The sequence below is a fragment of the Halyomorpha halys genome, unplaced genomic scaffold (assembly GCF_000696795.3).
Source record: "Halyomorpha halys isolate HHAL.00 unplaced genomic scaffold, Hhal_1.1 Scaffold494.1, whole genome shotgun sequence".
In the NCBI taxonomy this organism is placed as follows: Eukaryota; Metazoa; Arthropoda; class Insecta; order Hemiptera; family Pentatomidae; genus Halyomorpha; species Halyomorpha halys.
The window spans coordinates 912,698-935,946 of NW_027110283.1; the positions used below are offsets into that span (position 1 = coordinate 912,698).

At 30.3% G+C, this 23,249-nt stretch overlaps 2 long non-coding RNA genes across 2 annotated transcripts; one reads left to right on the forward strand and one right to left on the reverse strand.

Annotated features, from left to right (window-relative positions):
- Nucleotides 1-3,145: 3,145 nt before the first annotated feature.
- Nucleotides 3,146-14,331, forward strand: LOC106683544 (uncharacterized). Its single transcript, XR_001343565.2, has 2 exons — nt 3,146-3,443; nt 14,176-14,331. It is a non-coding gene; the product is annotated as an uncharacterized lncRNA (long non-coding RNA).
- Nucleotides 14,332-17,014: 2,683 nt separating this feature from the next.
- LOC136796013 (uncharacterized) lies at nt 17,015-21,181 on the reverse strand. Its single transcript, XR_010843712.1, has 2 exons — nt 21,040-21,181; nt 17,015-17,256 (listed from the first exon to the last, which is right to left on the reverse strand). It is a non-coding gene; the product is annotated as an uncharacterized lncRNA (long non-coding RNA).
- Between the last annotated feature and the right edge of the window lie 2,068 nt (nt 21,182-23,249).

The following is a 23,249-nucleotide window of genomic DNA, read 5'->3' on the forward strand; positions in this document are numbered from 1 at the left end:
AATTTTTGTCTTGGTCTGTAAAAACGTTCATTATTGACAATAATAAATAAACAGAATATTACGAAAACTTGTTTCATTCAATTTCAACTTCATTTTGATTAAATGTCTTATATAAAAGTTGATTCGTATTACTCTTCCTTAATTAAATATATTTCAATGATATATTTTTTATCCAAAAAAGTTATATAGTTTAAAAAATATATTTTTTTAACATATTTTAGAACAGATACACCAAGTAAACCATAAAACATGTATTATTTAGAAAGTAGTTGGTTTTTCTTTTTACTACTCTGATTTCTATAGTAAAAATGTAGATGTTAATTATATATTAATCTGGTTTTAATTGTTAATTATTATTACAGACTTTGTTGATCTTTTAAATATTAATTTCTGGGAACAATTATAGTTTATTTAAAATAATATTTTGCGCTTTTTAGTATTTTATAACATTCCGAGAACTTAGACTAGTATAGCAGCGTATAAACTTTATTACGAAAGATTATCAGCTATCAAGAGAGAACGATCGTGAAAAATCATGATGTAATCGGGATTTGCATGATTCGCAATTTATGTTTTGATGACACACGTAATTCACGACATTCATCTTCAGTGAACTCTTTGCCCAGTTGTTTTTATTTTGAATTGTTTTATATGCAAAGATCACTATCCCCAAATATGAGTGACAATCTTATTATCGACGTAATGATTGGCATTTATACCGTTTATTAAGATCACAAAAAAAAAATTATATATATATGCAAGATGTGTAATTACTTAGTAAAAAATTATGTTCATCCAATTAAAATCAAAAACTTTCCTATGTTCGGTATTGAAAAAGCAAAATATATATTCCATCCAACCATTTTTATTTATTTAAAGAGATGAACCTTATTTTTTAGCAGTACCTTATAAAACTATAGATAAGAATCAGCAGAGAGCTAAAACCCCATCATTCTTTTGTTTTAATTGTTACAAGAAAGGGAAAGAAAAAAGGAATAAATTGAAATATTTGTGTTTAGTGTGAAGAGTGGAATTTATTGTAAAATAAAACTGTTTTCTTTTTATTTTATTATATCATGTAAAAATATGTAATTTATATATCACAGATTGATTAGTATGCTGTGCATTGTAGCAATCCGATCTATTTGGGCAGCATGGATGAATAAAGCATTTCTCTCTCTTTCTATTATATTGATACTTCACTAGTCAAAGTAATGAAGCTGTAAATTCATGCAAGAAATAAAAAACAAATTTCTACTCAGAGTGTAAAATATTATTATAATTAATAACAATGTTCACATATTTTAAATCATATTAAGCCACAGCCTAGTTTACTTTTATTTCATGTTATTTATTCTCTTAGTTTGTAACATTATTTTAGTTGTTTGTATTTCTTTTTAGCCCTAATGAAGCCCCCCCCCTCATGGACAGCAAATGGGGCAAAACGTTAACTCATAATAACTGGTCTAATTACAATTTGATTTTTTTTGTGATATTCTAAAAAAATAAATAGATAGACAGATAGAAGAGTTTATTTTGCAAAGTATAATCATGTCTGAATAGTTGGCAAAATCCATTGGTTTTAAAAAGTACAAACCTAAAATAAAGGGCTTTTTAATTTATTTGTAAATATGAATGCCAAAATTATTTTGATTTATTTTAAATATATGTAGGAATTGATTGTCTTCTCTATACTTACACTATAATTATATTTTATACATAATATACACATATACACTATAATTATATACATATAAACTAAAAATAAAAAGTAAATAAATAATAATAAAAATATACAATAAAATAATTAAACATAAACTAAAATATATAAAAATAAAATTATATTTGCACATGATAAATAAATATAGACAGTTAACTGAGATTATATAATAAGATTATATTAAATAATAGAAAGGTACTGAGTTAGATAATTAAAATAAATTAAATAAAATCTTGATCACAATCTTATCAGTGGTAACACTATTACTAACAGTAGTGGAACCTCCAAGGTTAATTTTAAAAAATTTTATGTTGTGCCTGTTATAACTTAATGTAATTAAAAGACTGGAACCGTATAATTTATTAACCAGAGAGAGAAATGCTTTGTTCATTCATGGTGCCCAAATACATCGGCTTGCTACATTACACAACATACTGATCAATCCATGATTGGACACATATACATTACATATATTTACATGATATAATAAAAAAGAAAGAAAACTATTTTTCCCCCAGTTTCCTTTTACAATCAATTCCAGTCTACCCACTAAATACAAATATTTCAATTTATTCCTTTATTTATTTTTTTTTTTATTCCCTCCATTTTACCATTTTTACCTCATTTGATCGACAAATTCGCTCTCCTGAATTCACCCTCTCAGATCCTCCCCAGTGACCCGCTAAACAAATTCATCATTAGACAGCGATGTAAAATCTAACTAGAGGAATAATAGTCACAGCAGTTCATCGGTTTACATTAAAACAAACAAATAAATACATTTTACCAAAACAAAACTAATATACAGATTTAAAAGAGAGTATAATAAAAAGTTGGTTAAAAGAAATACTTGAATAGAAAAATAAGTTTTGAAAAAATATAATAATAATAATAATAAAATAATTAAATGAATAAATAAGGTAAACAATACCCATATCATATATAATGTAACAATAAAAATTGAAAAATGTTCTTTTAACCGACAAGAAAGTTGTATTTTATAGGGGAAAAAAAGATAATATATTGAGAGATGAAGGTGCAGTTTGGGGCTCTGCGTTGCATTTGTTTTAGAAGATCCACTCTCTTTTAGAGATATTCTATTAGAAATATTTTCTCCTAGAAGAGCCTGTATAGGAAAAGGATTGTTGATTTTGTTAGAAGGAGATTTCTAGAACTGGTCAACCTTGGCTCACACATGCTCAAATGGTTCTTTTTTTTTTTTTTTTTACGCAACTTATTAAGGCCTGAAAAGAAAAAAAATATGTATATATTCTGATAAACAATTCAATTTTAATCTATTTCAGTTTCGAATTGAAAGTTGAAAGGTGAATATGTTTGTTTTTATTCTTAAATGATCATTAAAATCTTCATATTTAAATTAACATATAAGTTTTCTAGTTGAAATAAAAGCTACATATTATTGAAATCAACAATGTTGAGATCGCGTAGCGTAATTCCAGGTGATGGATACAAGTTCTAATAGTTTGAATCCAAATCCCTGTTTATGGTTGAGAACAAATTCCTTTATGTTTCTAATAATTAATGTATATTATTAATCAATATATTTATGATATTGGTTATAAAGCATGAATATGCTTCTTAGCTTCCTCGAATTCTGCTTCATATATTCGGCATTTTTTTGCATCGTCTACCTGACAGTGTACATGACCCTCTTCTACATCCACGACCTGTTCGTCGACGAGTGCTGAGGCGGCTACGAGAGGTTAGTCATTTCTCTTCCTTATTTATTTGATTTATATTTAGGCAATTAACATATGTTTTGCACGGACTATAGTTTAATAATTATACTATGTCCGTAAAAATACAATACAAAGTCCATATGTTACTCTTGTAACATGTTATAGAATTAAGTTCCAATTTATTTATTTTTTAATTTTCAATTACATATAGAAAAAAAGTTAAAATTTTCACATTTTTGATTAAGTATTACATTGTCCTACATTATTATTATAATCTCATTTTTCTCGCAAATTCTAATTCAAAACCGAGCTTCCATCCTCTTCCAAGTCTGAATCCTACCGCCCGCAGATTATGTTTAAAACCTTTGATTCTTTTTTAACTATTTTTAATGTGACCAAGAGACTGCCTGTTGAGTCTATCTTAGCTTTTATTTATTTCTCTCAGATTTGCGGATTAACATATATCTCCTTTTCAATAGAGTTATTCATAACGTGTTAAATGTAAACTGTTTTTTCCTGCTAAATGATAAAAGTATAGGATTGTGAGCAGCTCAATTTAATGCCCATGTTATATGTTAAATGCAGGTGAGCTCCTAGCTGATTTGCTGGGTAACTTGTTTAGTCAATTCAAATAAACGGTTTCGTCAAATCATCTTTTACTTCACTTGTCCATTGTTTCCTCCTCTAGTTCATCCTTAAGACTAACTTAATAATCTGCCTCTAATTATTATAATTATCGATTTATCTTGCATTATTTTAAAAATTAAAATAGTTACTTATCAGCTTTAATTAGATTTTAAATTAGAATAGTTACTTATCTGCAACAACCAACGGGCTTGATGACCAGCCTGTTAAACGCCCTTTCAAAACAAACAAACAAAAAAAATAACGCTGGTGTTAAATTAGGATATGTGACCCCTAGTTTAGATTAATAAATTGAAATTAATAAACATTTTAATATTGTGAAAGTTCGTCATGCCCACGTTTATATTTTCTTAGTTTTTAATATCTAGTGCATTTCTATAGTTGCTCTAAATTAAGTTAAAAGGTTGAAAAATTAAATGTGAATTAAGTTGGTGAAAATTGACTGTCTTTCAGAGATCTCAAAAGTTTTCTTTCCCCTCCTCCTTTCCACCATTTGTCAAGTTTTTTTTTTCAGTTTCCAATCAAAAATATAACTTTAGTATTAGATATCTGCTGTTCACGTTGTTTTCTTATAATCCAAGTTTCCTAAAAGACATACACGAATTATTATTTAAAATTACTCAACCATGAGAAAATTGGTTTAACTGGTATGGTCGGTTGATTGCTTTATTTTCTAGCATAAAACATAGAGGTCACCTGTACCATATTTATTTTTTAAATAAATTTGTTAGGTAAATGATAAACAAAAATATTAACATAGTTCAATAAATAAATAATTTGCCACAATTATTTTATTGTAGGAGTTTATAATAGTAATTAGTTATAACTGATGATGGATATACTTTAAACCGACTGAAGGTTTATCCAGCTTGTGATGGAACGGCATTGGAGGATTGTTATTCATTTTCTAACAAACTGCCCCGCGTATCAAGAGAACCGAATCCAAACAATAATAGCCAAAATCAGTTCTATGAATTTCTGTCTATACTCTCACGATTAGATCTTAATCGTCTTTTTATATATGTAACACAAAACCTTATACCTAGAGCGGGATGCCTATTTTCACAATAGACTGTATAGATTTTGTTTCATTTATATTATTAAATGTGTAGGGACGTTTTTGTTTTATTCTTTTACTCTGATAAATATAGATAACCCAGTTTGGGTATATTTCTTGTTATTAGTTTATGTAGATGATTTTTAATTCTCTATTTTTGTAAAATAACTGCAATGATATATTTAATTATGTATTTAACAGGCTAAACGGAGGGTGCTTCATAAACTAGTAAATAAATTATTACAAACTATTATAAAATTGTTATAATAGGGCACTATTATTGTTTAAAATCGTAATGATGATATAAAAATCTATTCTGAAAAAACGAGCAGATCAATGTGTCTATTTTTTATTGATATTCCATTAAGCAATTTTTGTGTTAATTGGTAGTAGTATCAGAAATATGGATTGTTAAACCGTTGGCGTCTTGGTGATTCTTAGGACATGAGGTGTTTTTGTGTTTTAGAATGTCCGATTCCCAAGCGGGTCAGAATCATTTCTCCTCAGCGGTTTTTGAAACTTGGGGTTTACTAAAGCTTTACCTCTCTCTTTATATATTTAAGCTTCCTTGAATAGCCATTGTCCCAAATTTCTTACCTTCCATTGAATACTTCTCTATGAAAGGACGCGCCAATTCTAGTGCTGTAGAAGAGCCAGGTATACAAAACACCTTTAACCTAGTAGGAGTACCAGGTACGGAGCCACCCAATTTAGTGAATTTACTTTCTCAAGAACTTTGATCCATTAACAGGAATAAACGACGTATGCATTGGATAAAATATTTATGTTTTTTTAATTTTTGTAAAATAGCACTCTTAAGAAAAAAATTTAAACTGATGACAAGAGTTAAATGGCCTTAAAATCAAGGACTATGGATAGTTCGATTTTTCAATAGTCAGCATTTTCATTTTTATTTTTTCAAATAATGTGAAATAGATATATTACGAATATATTGCTGCAACTCTCATGGAAACTGCTATGCCTAGAAAGATAATTTTTAATTTTACTACTTAGTATATATATTTTTCATATGTATCACTTGCCATGTTTATCACTTTTTATATTTATATTCATGTATCCATTTAAATATTTGTTGAGTTGATTTTTTAAATTATAATTAAACATTACCTGTGTGCGAGACTATGTTATATTTGTATGGATCTATGTATCTTGTAGATACATTTTGTCTAATATTTAATAATAGTAATAAACGCTTGGAGAACACGAAAGTATCGATGCCGAAAACACAAGACGCTCTCTACCCATATCCGTCCAGTGACATCCACTCAAACCCAAATCTGCCAGATCAGTCTTGACACAATCCTCCCACCTACGCTTCGGTCTACCCCTCGGACATTTACCCGTCGGTTTAGTATTCACTATCATTTAAGGGATCCGTTCCTTACTAAGCCCTACAACCTTATATTATTCGCCGCAATGCTATAACCATAATTATATTTACCGGGTATAATTCTCTCGTGTTGTGTACCCTTTCACAACACCCTTAATTCTTTGGTTAACTCATCCTATTTCGGTTGCAATATTTTACTTAATACTTTCGCCTATCTTTTATTTATTAGAGGGGAAAATGTATTTATTGTAGGGTTAAGATATAAAATATAGTAAGAAATAAGCAGGAAAATATCTAAAAGAAAAATCACAAAAGAAAATAAATCGTAGATTTATTTTATGTTAGACAAATTATACTATACCTATATATTATAAGTCTGGAATGGGATGGCTCAGAGGTAAGGCACTTTGCTACTAACTCTAAGGACCCGGGTTCGAATCCGGCTTGATTGATAAATATTTATACTATTACTATAGCCGTGAGTCAATAATGTGGATTTGGTAGCCCTCCAGGTCTCAACTATCCCTATAAAGTTGATTCCCTTAATTGGGGGAAAACCTGGCAATCGAGTGTAATTCTGACCAAATAACTTCCTTGCACAACCGTCGGTCTCGTACGTCCTTACAAAGTACTTTACCTCTGACCCTTCATAAGTTGTTGAGGTACAGATTTATTTATTTTATATATTATAAGTTTTAAAAAATCATTTTTTTAATGGTTAAACGTTTGACGTGCCGTGCAAAATGGAGTTGTGCATACCTTTTTTAATAAAATGTTACTCTCCTACTTTATGGTGTATTAATTAAAGCTTTGATTTGTGGCCTATTGGACACCTGTACGTCTAATGGTTTCTGAGATACAGTTATTATAAATTCATATTTTTCCCTATGACAAAAAAATAACTTTTTGTTAGTTCATTTACTGTACATATTATATAGTCTAGGCAAAAATTGAATAGTTTTAGTTTTCTGTTTGAAAATAATTCAATTCTAGGCGCCATTTTTTATTCAACGACGACGGCAGAAGGCTATTTTTTAGCTCAAAGATGGCGGCGGGACCCGCAACATACTGCTCCCTCAATAACGGGGTTAAGTGTCAGTCTTAGTGTCAGTCGTAATGTCAGGAAAACCAATCATGGACGTTCAGATTGTAAGGTAATGAAGAAAATTCTAAAATCCGATCATTCAAAATTTGAGGTCCTTAGAAAGTTCTCTCCCCCCCCCCCCCCCCCTTGAAATTTTGAATAATCTGATTCCATAATTTCCTGCGTGACCAATCTGGCTTATCCTTAAAATCTTAAAATCCATCTTTGGTTTTACTGTTAATCCTAAAAGACCCGTTTAGGGAGGGGTTGCTATCGATATCATTCATATTTAACCTTTTCATTATTCCTAATTTTATTAATATAATTAATTTAGAAAAAAATTGATTCTGTCTTGTACTGGCCGACAGAAGTAAACTTCTGGAAATGAAATAAATTATTAAAATATTACTTATCCTGATATTTATTTTACAAAAATATAATAACAGTTTTATTTATTTTATTTTCTTATTTAATTATAATTATAAATTTTTTTAAAAATTATTCTATCGATTCAAGAAATTATAGTTTTAATTGTCATTTACATTATTAGTAAATGTTTTTATGATTGGCTTGTGATTTCTAAAATAAGAAAAGTAAATATTTGATTGAATCTTTTCAACATATCTTGCAAATACTGCATCAATTGTTGTACCACCTCTCGTAGTACATTCTAATAGTGAGTTTATCATTTTTATAAGTAATTTATCTTGTAGAAAATCTATTAATTGTTTAAATTAATTGTACCTTGATAATAAAAATTAGTTTATCTAAATTTATCGTAGCAATATAAAAGAACATGGTTAGACTTATAAAATTGGCGGGTTTACTTAAACAATAATAAAAATTTCAATTTTTTTCACTTTTCGTCTCCCTAAATTGGTATAGTATCAAGATACTACTTTGAATTATAGTTTATTACAAAGAGGATGAAATATTGAACATTTTCCTCACTTATAGTAAGTAGCTCCGATTTATAGTTTTCATTATATTTTAATTCAAACGTTAAAAAATTCCTTATCATTCCATTTTTTGGCCCTATCTTATTCACTTTTCAATATCAAGATACAATTTTGAATTATAGTTCATTACAAAGAGGAGCGTTATCTCTTAAAGCTTAACGCAGACAATATTAGTTTCAGAATAATAATAATAATTAGAATAAAAAAATCATTTCCTAAGTCAATTCTACCTGCATTTTTTTTTATATTGTAATAGGAGAGTTTACTCAATCGGACTGATACTACCGGGATTGTAGACTATTCTAAACTCCTACTCTCCTATTACAATATAAATTTTTTCCTGGTAGCTATGACTAGCTCCCTCCCACCAACCACTTTCGTTTTATTCCTGGCATCACGAAATCTATTTACTTCGGTATAACCTTTTTTTTTCTTGAGTTTTTGAATGGTGGTAAAGAAGTTTCAATTAAAAAAAAATCGTTTTCCCACAATTACATCTTTCAAACATAACCTTACAGACGTAATGGTTATCAGTGTTTTAAAGCAACCATTTCTTCTTTCAATTAATTAAATTACGCAATTAATATTAAGATTGGATATAAAATATTGGAAATCTAAACTAAATCTGGAACGGTAGAGATACGGTAAAGGTAAAGGAGCGAGGGAGACTTCCCCCATCCCACTTCCTCCCCCTCAGCATTTGCATACCGTTCCCACGCGCGCATCAAGGCCCTCCTCATTAATTGAGCTGTCTCTTTGCCAAACCTTACCGGTTTGTTGGGAATCCATTATTTTATCATATGTATTTATATATTGGCAACACATTGCCTCGATAAATAAATATAAGTGTGGCATGATTGGCAAATATACAAGTTCACAGAGTATGTGTTAAAAGATATTGATATTTTTGAATATAGATTTTTAAAAAACCGTTGGTCCCATTTTAAGTATGTATTTCCATAACTAACAGGCATTTTCGCCAATGTTCATTTAATTTAAAGTTTATATATTTTGAAATCAATAATGATTAATGAGAGAAATATGTAACTCTAATTTGCTGACTATAGGTCAAAACTAATTATTCTGTTGGAGGAAGTTTTCAAATAATTCATGAACTCTTGTAAATAACATTTTTTTATTGTAAAATAATAAAAGCTGCCACACTAAAGAGGAATAAATAATTAAAACTATACTAGCCTCTTTAATTAAAATATTTAATTCACAAAATTATATTTTTTGACTAGTTTTTTTTTTGTTTATTTGGAGATTGTGACGATTTCCATTTATTATAATGATTCAAAATAACTTATCTTACTGCCTTCTGTAATCGAGTGTAATTATTACGTATGTTCGAAATTTAAGTGATAAAAAGTTATGAAGTATAGAAAAAGGAATAAAACTTCACTTGTATCTTAGATAGTTAGACTAAAGAACTAAAGCAGTATTTTTGTAATCATTTTTAATTGAATTATATATAAATTTGTATTACTCCAAACAAAAATAAATAATAGTAAATAAGCAAGAAAGTGTTTCCCAACCGGTGGTTCGGGAGAATCTTGGAGGTGGGCCGCTGTAAGTTCCAGCATATATGATTGTGGACTTATTGTAAGAACTGTTTTATTTTTTACTTTTTCTGAAGTTTAAGTGTTAGTTGGAAGGCTAGTGCCACAATAAAAGTTCATCCTTTGCCCTAATTAGGTAGATGATGTGGATCCACGTATGGTTTAATTTCTTGCTAAGTGGTCCGGAGACTCGGCGAGTTGGAAGCCAATCATCTACATTATTCATAGATCTGTACAATAGTGGTATAGATGAATGCAATGCCATGGGTTTATATTCCAAGTGTTTAAAAAACAATTATGGTTGTAGCTTATTAAAAATAATTTCAGAACTAAAATCGTCCTATTCTTATTGCATTACGTATGTTGGTTCAATTAAATTGTACATTAACATTCTTTAAACAATAAACTACTTTTAATTAACCAAATTTTGCAAACATTTTGCTGATGTGGACACCTATTTTACACTAAATTTGAGTGAAGATGGTCCCCACATAGTTCTATCTCGACGAGTTGGGGATCAATGAAGTAAGATAATGAAAATTAAGGTTGATTAAAAATAAAATAAATTAAAAATATTTGTGTATATAGATTAATTTATCGTTCTGTAGGAGGTGTTATCCTGTTGCTCCGATAGGGAAACGGGTTGCCATTGCCATGTGGAAGTATAAAATTATTCCAGGAACTATAGGCTAGTTTATCTCGAATATAAAATGATCGGGGGCGAACAGAAAGCCCGGGAAAGGACAAGGAAGTGGGTGCTAGGTAGGGACCGAGAGGAACATAATGGGTTGGGCGGAGCGAGGGGGTGTTGAAAGGGCGTAGTAACGTACCCGCTGTGGGAACTGTAACCTGCTTCCTCTCTTCCAACCGCCACCGTCCGATAAATCACCCGCTACCTCCTACCTCCGAGGCTTCGGTTAACGGGGGAGGAGTCTCTGAAGTCTCAGCCGATTCCGGGGTGTTCGGAGGGCACAGGCAGGTGTCTGTACGGCAAGGGTTGCTTTTGTTAATGCAGTAAGTTTACGAATCTTCTGTAATTGTATTCAGGAGAAAATAAATTTTATTTATCGTGGGACTGACGTTTCCTTCATGATGAATAGAAAAATCTAGAACTGTGTAGAAAAAAAATGTGATAAGTAATGGCTTAAACAGAATGATAAAACAAAAAGATTGAAAGGTAAAATATAATTAAAATTAACTATTATATAAATAAAAAATTTTAAAATGAGGAGAGCAGCAGAGCTCGTCGGAAAGGATGAAGGAAAAAAGAAAAGATGAGGTGGAAGAAAGTCTGACTGGGTACGGTGTCTTCTCTTCATTAGAGAAGAGTGGAAACATATTTTGAAAATAAAAGAAATAGGCCTAGGAAAACCCATAGATATTATTTGAGAAGACGGTCGGGGTTGTGATCAGTGGAGGACACAAATAAGTAAAAACCTATTTCATCAGTGCGACTATTGCAAGAGTGACTGTAACAACATTAGTTTTACTTATTTGTGTTCTCCACTGATCGCACCGCTGCTGTCAACAACTAACGCAACATAACTATTCAACCCCCACATGTAAACGCATATATGTATATATATATATATATAGATAGATAGATTTATCCTCACTGTTAATGAGAGTGAGTAAATAATAAAATGCACACAATATTGTTGTTTTATTATTGAATGACCCTCAAGACGCTTTGTATATGTATATATATGAACTTTGGTTCAGTCAATAATTATAAAACCAATAATTTCTGTTTTAATAAATTATAAATATAATGGCCATTTTATTATTGTTTTGAGCCTTTATCACTACCAATCAAGAAAAGCGTTATAAATATATATATGCCTATAAATAAAAAAATATATATCTGTACCGCTACAACCCATGAAGGGTCACGGGTGCAGTACTTTACAAGAAAGGGTTGTACAAGGAGGTGATTTGGTCAGGATCACACTCGATCGCAAGATTTTTCCGAACTAAGGGTTGGCCCAGGAAGGCTTGACTCACTAAATAATTATTTGTCTATGCCAGATTGGAACCTGGATCCTTGCAGTTAGTAGCACAGTGCCTTACCACTGAGCCTCCCCGCTCTCCTATATATAGGGTTTTTATACATATCTGATATATTTTACGAGAAGGTGGTCGTGGATTTGGTCACTGGAGAACAGAAATAAGTAAAACTTTTTTTATATATATAATATTTTATAGAATGTAAATTTCTATAGCTTTAAAAGACTAAGATAGATTTCTGTGATTAGGAAAAAGGGAAAATTAGAGATAAGGTCTTCTTCACCACTACAACCCCTTCAAATTGAGTTAGAGGGTTGTAAATATGAATGTAAATTAAGCTATTGGTGTAGAAGTTCCTTTTGTGGGTCTAAAGGCTTTCTCCTACCCCCACCATTAAACTCATTAGAGTTTAATCACAGTTTGATCACTCTTTCTTTCTTTTCTTTTCAAAGAGGAGGGTAAATAAAATCTTAATGACGGAGCTGTGTTTTTCACTCATTAAATTTGTTTTCTCTTAACTTAAAATCTTTATTCACACCTAGCGATCCAGAGCATTGCAAACTGAAAAAGGGACCCATGAGCCCTCTTTCTTAAAAATGTCTTTATATCTTCTTATTTTTTAAGTCGTGTGAAAATCAAGCTACTTTCTCAATATGTATTTTTAAAAATTAAAATAAGAAAATACTGGTCCATCAGGGTATTAATTGGATTCTTAAAAATTTTACTATTAAATTATGTAGGTTTTATGGTAAATTTGGAAATTAGGAACATTTTCCCTTCTGAATAGTTTCATAAAATACATTAGAAATATTAAATTTTACAGCATTCCTTATATTTTATTAAAATTGATATTCTTGGATTGTTGGTGATCTCATGTATTAGATCCCCATAAATTTTCTGTTATTTTTAGTTTTAATCATGTTATGTTGTTTTAGTGTTTTTTAGGTAATATTGGTTGATAGTGTAAGTGGTTTATGATTACTGACACTAAGTTATATCAATTTCCTGTTTTTCTTTCCCTTATACATTTTGAATAGTTAGGTTTCTTTAAAACCTATCATATATTTAAATACAGTTATTCATAATACAAATTATTCAATTGATTTCACCTATTTCAATGTTATGTATTTGCTACATTACCTTCAATTTATAATATTACATAATTTATTACATTGAAGTATTGACCTTTTTTTTCTCTTTCTTCAACATATTTTACTTAACTATTCACATTTATTTGGCAATTTATAGACATATATATATATATATATATATATATATATATATGTGCATACATATGTAACTGTATTTATGGATTAAAGTATAATGCCAAATCCGCTACCTTGGTCTACATCTGGACAAACGACTAACCTGCAATCCTTACACAAGACTGAAAAGACAGGAAACTGGTCGATTTCGACTATTACAGCACTTACTAGACAAACAATCCATGCTTCCAATTCATTACAAAAGACTGGTTTACATGACAATTATAAGGCCTATCTGGACATACGGCGTTGAGCTTTGGGGCTCCACTAAACCTTCGAATTCCTCTCGTATCCAATCCTTACAATCCAAAATCCTTCGTAAAATCCTAAATGCTCCCTACTTTGTCACAAATAAAATCATCCACAAAGACCTTAATGTTCCATTTATAACCGATCTAGCCCGAACCAAATATCAATCCTTCCATTACAAACCATTAACTACTCAAACCCAATAGTTCCTAATCTTGCTTCATTTTTTATTCCGGACAATCCTCCGAGGCATCTGAAAAGAAGATGGCCTCGAGACCTTATACTGTAAAAATGTTTTAGAGTGCTACCAATGGGTAGAGTTTATCTACATGCTTGTATCATACCATTATGATTTCCTCAAATTTATTTGATGTATTTATGTACAGTTGTAAATATCAATAAATAAATTAATAAAAAAAAAAGGGGGTAATGCAATTATTATACAATTAAGTATATATACAGCGCACACACTGCGATCCAAATTGTTACATCACACCATTTATACACAAACAATAAATATTTATTTTGCTTGTAAAATCGCTACCATACCTGTTAATTTCAATTTTGATCTTTCAGAACTGATGACCTATTGCTGCCAACTGATGAAACATACCCCTTTTCAGAACCAGATTTCTATAGAACAGTGACATCGTCAATATCCGAAGAGTTGACAGTATACTATGTGTAAGTAAAAATAAATGAATCCAAATGAAAGAAAACAAGTTTTATGATTGTTATATCCATTACGACGTTGTAAAACTATTAATAATACAGATGAAGATGAATATGAAAAAATCATCTAAGTTAACTAATTAAATAAATAAATTTAGAATAATAATTCACGGGTATTATCTCATGTATAAAATAGGTGAAATCTTAAAAATAATTCAGAAAATAAAATTTCAAATGAAGTTTTCCGACAATTATTCAACCTAAGTTTAAGTCATAAATGAGGTTTTTTTAATATTCAAACATCCGTCATCCAATAAAAAATTGTCGTCGTTTTTTTTTTTATTTTAGTATATCTTCTTTGGAATTTACAACTGTACATAATTATATATTTAGTAAATTTGATGTATGTTATTATGGAATATTACAGGCGTGTAGAGAAAGTATCCATTGGTAGCACTCTAATAAACTTTTTACATTAGCAAGTCTCGTGGCCATCTTCTTTTCAGGAACCTCGGAGGATTGTCAAGAATGGAAGAGGAAAAAAGGTTAGAAACAAGTGGGTTTGGATGGTTAGTAAGTTTATAATGGAAGGAGTGATATCTGGTTCGGCTAGTTCGGTTAGTTATGTTACATAGGGAACATTAAGGTCGTTATATATGATTTTATTTGTGACAAAGTAAGGAGCATTGCGGATTTTACAAAGGATTTTTCGATTGTAGGGATTGGATACGAGAAGAATTCGAAGGTTTAGTGGAGCCCCAAAGCTCAACTCCGTATGTACAGATTAAAAATATACATCCATCATGATACTGATATAACACAAAAATCTGAAAAGTTATTCAATTAAATTACTAATATCTGTACAATTTCCTCCATTATATTTAATTATCTTTACATCCTTCACTATTGCATTTTACCTTTATCTTGTAACTATCTATTTGTAATTTCTATATATATTTTTTTCCTATAGTATATATTACTCTCACCATGGAATTTTTATTTGTATTAATGGTGTATTCAATATTTATTTATAAGAAATATTTATGAGGAGAAGTTGGTCGGGGGTGCTGTAAATCATTTGTGCAGACGTTTCGATCTGATTTTCAAGCCTTCCTCAGGGTTGAAAAATACAACGAGATAACAACCTTGATTTAGAGAAAGGTATATAGGTAAGTATTATATAAAACAAATGATTTTTTTTTCCATTTTTTTATCCTTTGTTTTATATCATTCTTACTTCTACAATATTATATTTTATCTTCTATTAGTATTAACTACTATCTACTTAATTTATTTTTATGTATATTTCCAAGTTTTTTTGTTATTATTTTCTTTTTCCTTTTCTCAAAATTAAGGTTATCTTGATGAAGGTCCGAAATTCAGATTGAAACATCTGAACAAATAAATAAGTGACTGACCGGACCCACGACCATCTTCTACTCATAAATATTTCGTATAAATAAATATTGAATGCACCATTACAATAAATAAAAATCCTATGGTGGAATTAATAAATTCTAAAGGAAAATATTAATATAGAAATTACAAACAGATAGTCACAAGATAAAGGTAAAATGCTATTGTAAGGATGTAAAGACAATTAAATATAATGGAAGAACTTTGTACAGATATTAGACATTTAATTGGATAACTTTTCAGTTAGATTTTTGTATCATGTCAGTATCATGATGGATGTATATTTTTAATTTTTGTTTTCGAAAATCCATCTGGTGACATTTACTCTCCGTCGTCAACCTCTACTCTCTTGCTCAAATGTATCTTTTTTAATATACCACTAAAGGCTTTTGAACTGATTCGCCACTTAAGACTCAATCTTGAAGAGAGGCTTATTGGAATCCCCAAACTAAACTGAAACAAGAATCTGCTCGTAGATTCCGATTACTGCAACACCTACAAACAACTCTTATAAATATGATAATCAGACCTGTTTAGACAAAAGGAATTGAGCTTTGGGGGTACACCAAACCATCAAATTCCTCCCGTACTCAATACTTACTGCCCAAAATCCTCGATGCTCTTTATAACGTCACAAATAAACTCATTCATAAAGACCTCAACACCCCATTCGTTGCAAATTTAGCCCGAATTAGATAAACCTTTCATTTTGAAATCTTAACCAACCCAACCCCATTAGTTGTTAATCACTCAATAATTCTCCGAGGCCTCTGAAAAGAAGATGGCCAAGGGATCTTATAATTTAAAGCAATCACTGAAGTACCACCATCAGATGGTTTCTTTCCAAGATTATCATGTGCTTTGAAATAGTTATCACATTTAGTTATTGTATTTTCGTTTTATACAGTTATAAATTTAAATAAGTAAAAAAAAATAAAATAGTTTGTTTTTATTAATGATCTACTCCAATCACAATTGATTCATTAGTAATATCTGTAAATAATATTAGGGATATTAATACTCTTATAAGAACAAAAGTACTCTCTTCGTGCACCCCCTTGCACCGATCAGAAGCCGGGATGCCCCGGGGCTATGGGGACCCCTCAGACCAAGGCCGCAATTCCTCTGCCTTTTTTATGCACCACATTTTTTTTTTCGCTTGTGCTCTGGCTCTTGTATTCACTTCCGGAAGTCAGAGCCTGTTGAATGCTAAGTCTAGACATCCAGCTTATAATTTGGATTTCCTAGAATATTTAAAAGCTAAAATCTCTCGATTACATAGAAACAGTAGATTATCCAAGTATAAAATAAAAAACATATAGTAGCTGCTTTCACAATTTTATAATAAATCATTTGCATTTGACTTACGTAGTATATTATAGGTTATGTTTTAATTATAAATACAGGTCCACAAAAAGAACATTTCTGAATGATGAGAAGATAGTTGACCGTTGATAATATATTTATGAGGAGAAGATGGTTGTGGGTGCGGTCAGTGAAGAACTCAAAGTTAGTAAACATATTTATTAGTGCCAACGTTTCATACTGAATTTCTATTCTTCATCAGGGCTAAGAACAAAAAGGATACATAGAATGTTTAAAGTTAATAATTGTACAGAATAATAATAGATAAAAATAAAGTAATGAAAGAAGTGGGAAATAAAAGTATATATAAGAAATTGAATATGTAAGTAAAATAAAACTATAAAATTAAAAGATAAAAGAAACAACGAAATATGAATATATTAATTTAATAATAATAATTTAAAAATTAAAATTAGTGAAAAATATATATGTAACTAATGAAATATGTAAGTAAAATATTAGTATTTAGTATTTATATATAGTATTTTATTATATAACAAAATAAAAAGTATAAGTATAATAAGTAGACAAAAAAAATAATTTAAAAACATGACAATAATATTATCTGGTGAACAAAACTAATAAATAATAAGGAAAAATAAGAAAAGAATAGAGAAGAAGAAGAGGGTGAAAGAAAGATAAGGCATTTCTGAAATTCGATTAATTAATTTTGACTCATCTAATGATCTCAATGTTTTTTAGTGTATTCGAAATCGAAAATGATTCCGTTTTCTTCCATTACGTACAGATTTTTGAAAATTTGTGATGGTTAATTCCAGTTTTGAAACAGAAGAAACAAATTTAAATTTTTAATATAACAAAATATATTGAAATATTTTTACTATGACAAAATATGCAAAAACATCATCTCAGTCGACAGAAAAATATCTATTTTTTTATAAATCTGTGTTATTAAATTAACAGTCATGGTATTTTAATTAATTTAAAAAAAATCAAGTACTAATGTGTTTGGACGATTTAATTTATTGAAACAATTAACATAAAATTGAAAAGGTTAAACGGAGTTCAAATATAAAAGTAATTTCATATTCTGGTACAGCACCCCATAAAACTCTTATATTCAGATCTCCAACTAAATAGAAAATTTAGATCTTTCTCACTTGCTGGAGGCGATAAATTGGTTTGCAAATTTTCCTTGAACAACCGCCTTGGACAGCCTCTATGACTTGTAGAAACTTTAACCAAATTCAAATTTAGGCACATTTGGAAATACGGGTTTTCTCTCAATGTGATGATATCAATAAAGTACACATTTGATAGATTTGTATGTAATTAAAAGAAACTCGAATATATTTAAACAATTGTAAGCACATGGCCTTATACCTCAAATTGTAAATTGATCTAGAAAAGTCCAATTTGCGTCATTTGGTATTTTTTGAAAGTCGTTCGGAAACCATAAAAATTTGAAGATAATCTATCAGGTTTTATAATATATTTTCTTGCTGTTCGCAATAATAGATATAGTAGATTTCGCTACAAACCTGGAATTACTTCTCAGGACATTGTAAAAATTCTGTTCGGTTCTATCACACCAAATAACAAAAATATCATTCAAAGTTATCATATATTATATTATTAAAATATAACTAATACGTAATTATTAAGATAAATATTAAGCAAAATGTAATATTTTCTACAGGAATGTCTAAGTATGTAAAATGTTAGTAATTTCTTTGTAGTAAATAGGCTGGGATCTTCTAACAATGAGTAATTCAGTTAACTCACTGTTCCAATTTAACTGAAATGTCAGTAAAATTTACAAAAAGTGTTTAAAACTCAATTAAGACTTCACTTATTTTCAAGAGTTTTAAGAGTTGTGAAATGAAACTAGTTAAGTCTTAGTTATGGGGAATAACGCTTAATAGTGAAATCGACTTTGATTAATCTCTTCAATTTCTTCTCCTGCGCACCTAACTCTAGAGTTGCAAGCAATAAAAAAATATTTTCAATGAAGTTTTCTCAATGGAATTTTAAAACGATTTTGAATCTGAGAATATTTTCGATGCCACGCATTCATCGAAAATGCATACAATTGCTTATGGTTTTTGGAGATGTGGGCACAAATGATGCAAAAAATTGAACAAATGTAAGGAATAAAATCGTTTAAGAATTCAATTTTCCGTTATAATTCTTCGTAATAGTTGAGGCTTCATCATCATGATCGGTATGTGAGTCTCCTTAATCAAGGAAAAAATTATTTTGTTATTTGTACTTGTTCAATTTTCCGAATGAATCCTGCGCAAATCTTCAAAAGTGTAAATATCGCCTTTAGTATCTGTTGCCATGGAAAAAATCACTGATATATATCCTTTTAAAATTAGATTTCCTGTGAGAAATCAGCATTGGAAATATATTACACATTCTCAACAATCTTCATATTTATTTATTGAAATTTACATCTAAATTTACTAAAAAATACACCATGAATCACAATTTGATGTGATTATAATGGGAAGATACACACTTCTTGATAATCTACACACTGCTTGAACCCCAATTACATTTCTAGATTAGAAGGTCTCGAGGCAATCTTCTTTTCAAATGCCTAAGTAGATTGAAGAGGAATCGAAGTTAGAAACAAGTGGGTATGGTTGGCTGTCATGGAAGGTTTGATATCTGGTTTTGGCCAAATGGACTACATATGGTACATCAATGTTTCTATGGATGATTTTATTATTTTAGATCATCTTACAGGGTCATCTGAGAGAATTCCAAGTCAGTCGTTTGTCCAAAAGTAATCCTAAACAGCAGATTTGTTTGACATCAGTGGAGTATCAATTCATAGGCATAGTAAAGAATTTTTTTAACAATCTTAACATAGACTAAGTTGGTACTCGTTTTTATTTAATTTTATATACTTCATAAAACAGTTTACATTACTTTATTAATCACCTAAGTTCAATTGAAACTTAATTTATTGTATAATATTTTTTTTTTATTTAATAACAAATTTCAATATATTATTTTATTTCATATGTATTATATTATACGTATATATTATATATGTATATAATATAGCAATGACATATTAGCCATCCTTCGGTGACTTAGAAGACCCTAGTCGATTCCCCTTCGGTGTTTGCTTTCCCCTCCACACAACCCTTCAGCGTTTTCCGTATGTCTCTTCCCTGTACCACTTGTCCCCGTAGAGAGCCTCTTCTATCTTCTTCATAACTTCCAGGTAATTATATATTTTAATTATATTGCTTAATTAATTTATTTTCTAACAATCAATTGTTATGATTTATTCTCTTTCTTAATTATCGTTATTATTTCAACAACCATAATTAGAGTCATAAGTAATTAAAGAAATAATGCTATCAGGGAATATAGAATTATTCTGAAATATTCACAAATTTAGGGATTATTTGTTGTAATATTTCTACTCTATTTACAACTTCTAGAATCTCCAGAGAACCAAAATATCTTTTTTACTTAAACTCCTTTTTCTCGTTTTTGTGGTTCCTCATTTCAAAGAATCCGGTGGCGTGTCTTATCAAATATTAAAAACCAAAAAAGGTGCCTATAGCTGCCAACCAACCCCCTCCTCCCTGGAAATGACTTCTATATATATTAGATACAACTTAAAAACAACACTTAATTTTAATCATAATTTAATACTGCCTAATATTTTAAAGCATCTGATTAGCAAAATAACCTTTTTTTTTCGGTTTACTTGATAGCATTTCTTTTCCAAATATTGTTAGGGTAGGACAAGGAAGATGTGAGGGGAACATGTCATTTGCTATCGTGACAGTACTGTCCCACTATCAGGTTTTGCGAAGTAGCTCAAAAGACTTTCTGACTCCTTGACAACTGTCACATCTTATCTACCTTATTATGTATCTTGCGCGAAAGCATAGATCGCTTATATTGTTCAATTTCGAATATTTTTGAACTTGGATTTTTTTTGTTGTTTTTTTTGGACTCGCGATTTTATCAAACAATTTTACGTTAAAAACTTACCAGATTACATTTTTTTCACTGGGAAGTGGATTCCAGTTAGATGTCCTGCATTAACTATCGCAAGGTTTAGATAAAGTTCCTCTGCCGCATTGAAGAGACAGCACTACCATAACAGAAACATTTTCCTAATTTCCATTTCTTAAGAAATATTAACTTAGTTAAATATAAATTAATAGGGGTTAATATAAATTAACTACACCGCGGTTATCATCACCGTAGTCTCCAATACCACTAAAGCTGTGACCGATTATTTTAACGATATCCTAACTAAATCTTAAGAGATTTATTTATTCGTGAATCGTGATAATCACTTATTCTCTGATCTCTGCTCGTATGATACATAATGTCATTTAATTTAATAAAAATACAATACCATTCATGCAGTAGGTCTTTTTTTTTTAAATTACTGAGCTTGTGTGCAACACTGACATTTTGTAGTGGAAAGAATCTTATATTTTTTTTTCTAGCTCAAAAAAAGCTTATCTTCTTCAAACCTCATATTTTCCTTTATCAAATCCTGAAAAAAAAAAACCGACCAGCCCTCCCCCTGTGTAGGTATGAAGAGCGGGCGGCGAAGCACTTGGTTCTAAAAGATTCCAAACTTCAAATTCGTCCCCAGATAAAATAAATTATCGACTTAATTCATCTGTGCAAATGAGGAGAGATAGTAGGTTCCCCAAAGAGAGGGAAATTTATCCTTCTGATTTAATATTCCTTTTATTAATTGAATCGAGGGAGTGCAAGGAACCTCCTTCAAAGGATAGAGGGTGTTCACCTAAGAATAGACGACTTCCCCCAACAACCAACAGACAATATGCCGTTAGCCGAAGAAAGTACATACATGTGACGTGAGTAATAACCCATGAGGCGAACAGGTAAAACAGGCCCGAGATGGACGATGGGCACTGGGCAGATATATTCCCAGGAGGTAGACCCCTTTGGGAAAGCTCCCCCTCAAGAGGAAGATCCCGAGTGTAATCCGAACGCGGCGAGAATCTCCTGCATTGTTCGAGCCGGTTCTGTCTCCGGGGTAGTCCTGACGTCACTAACGAACCTATGACGTGTTAGCATCACGTGTTAGCAAAACCCCGCCAAATGCAACTGCATTCTTAGCCTAGCAGCAGTTTAAAAAAAATGCAGCTAATTAAATTAAACAGCCGTTTCTTTTCGTAATTAGTTATTTATATTATCAGTAGGTAACAAATAATAAAATATCTGGTGTTTCCACTCTCATATAAACATATACAAGTCAATTTGCATTTGGTGATAAAATTACATGATACACACATGTGGAGAACCTACCCATTGATAGAACTCCAATAACGTTTTTTAGAGAAGAAGATCTCGAGGCCATCTTCTTTTCAGACACTTAGGAGGATTATTAGGTAATGAAGGAGAAACCAGGTTAGAAACAAGTGAATTTGGGTTGTTGGGAAGCTTAGGCAACATCAGGAAAATTGAGGTCTTGGTGGATGACTTGATTTGTAATGAAGTAAGGAGCATAAAGGATTTTGGAATTCGATTGTTTAGTAGAGCCCCAAAGTTCCATGTATGTCCAGATAGGCCTTTCCCCCACAACTTAATAAAATATAGGGATCCAATCCCTTCAAAAAACTAAACAAGAAAATTGGTTGAACCTTTCAAGAGATAACATTTATTTTATTTTTATTTTTGTGATCTCATAATACAAATCTTGAAAAATATACTCAGTAGTTTCGAAGTAAAATTGAATATTATTAATTAATGAATGAATTCTCTAAATTATCATCACATGCGCAGACCAGCGGTCCACGAATTTATTTCGCAGTACCCTAGTCCAGTTAAAAAACAATTGCAGCACAATCATCCTAAGTCTTTAGGAAAATGCTATAATATATTGAGGAAGCACCATTCGCTTGCGGAACCCCTGGCATACGCTTGGGACACCCCACGGTGCCGCGAAACCCAGTTTGGGAACCACTGACCTAGATCAAAAGACCAAATAACTTCAGAGTCTCTCTTTCTACGTTTCTAAAAAAAATACGCTATCAGGTGGCTTTTCTATGAAATTGACGGGTTAATTTTTGTAAAGATTTGGTAACTATATATGATATAAATATAAATTATAACACATTATATTTTAAATGGAATCTGTATATTTATGTATACATTATAAAAAGGCAATGCTCAAAATAAATCAAAATTTTGATATGACACATAGTTGAAGCGCC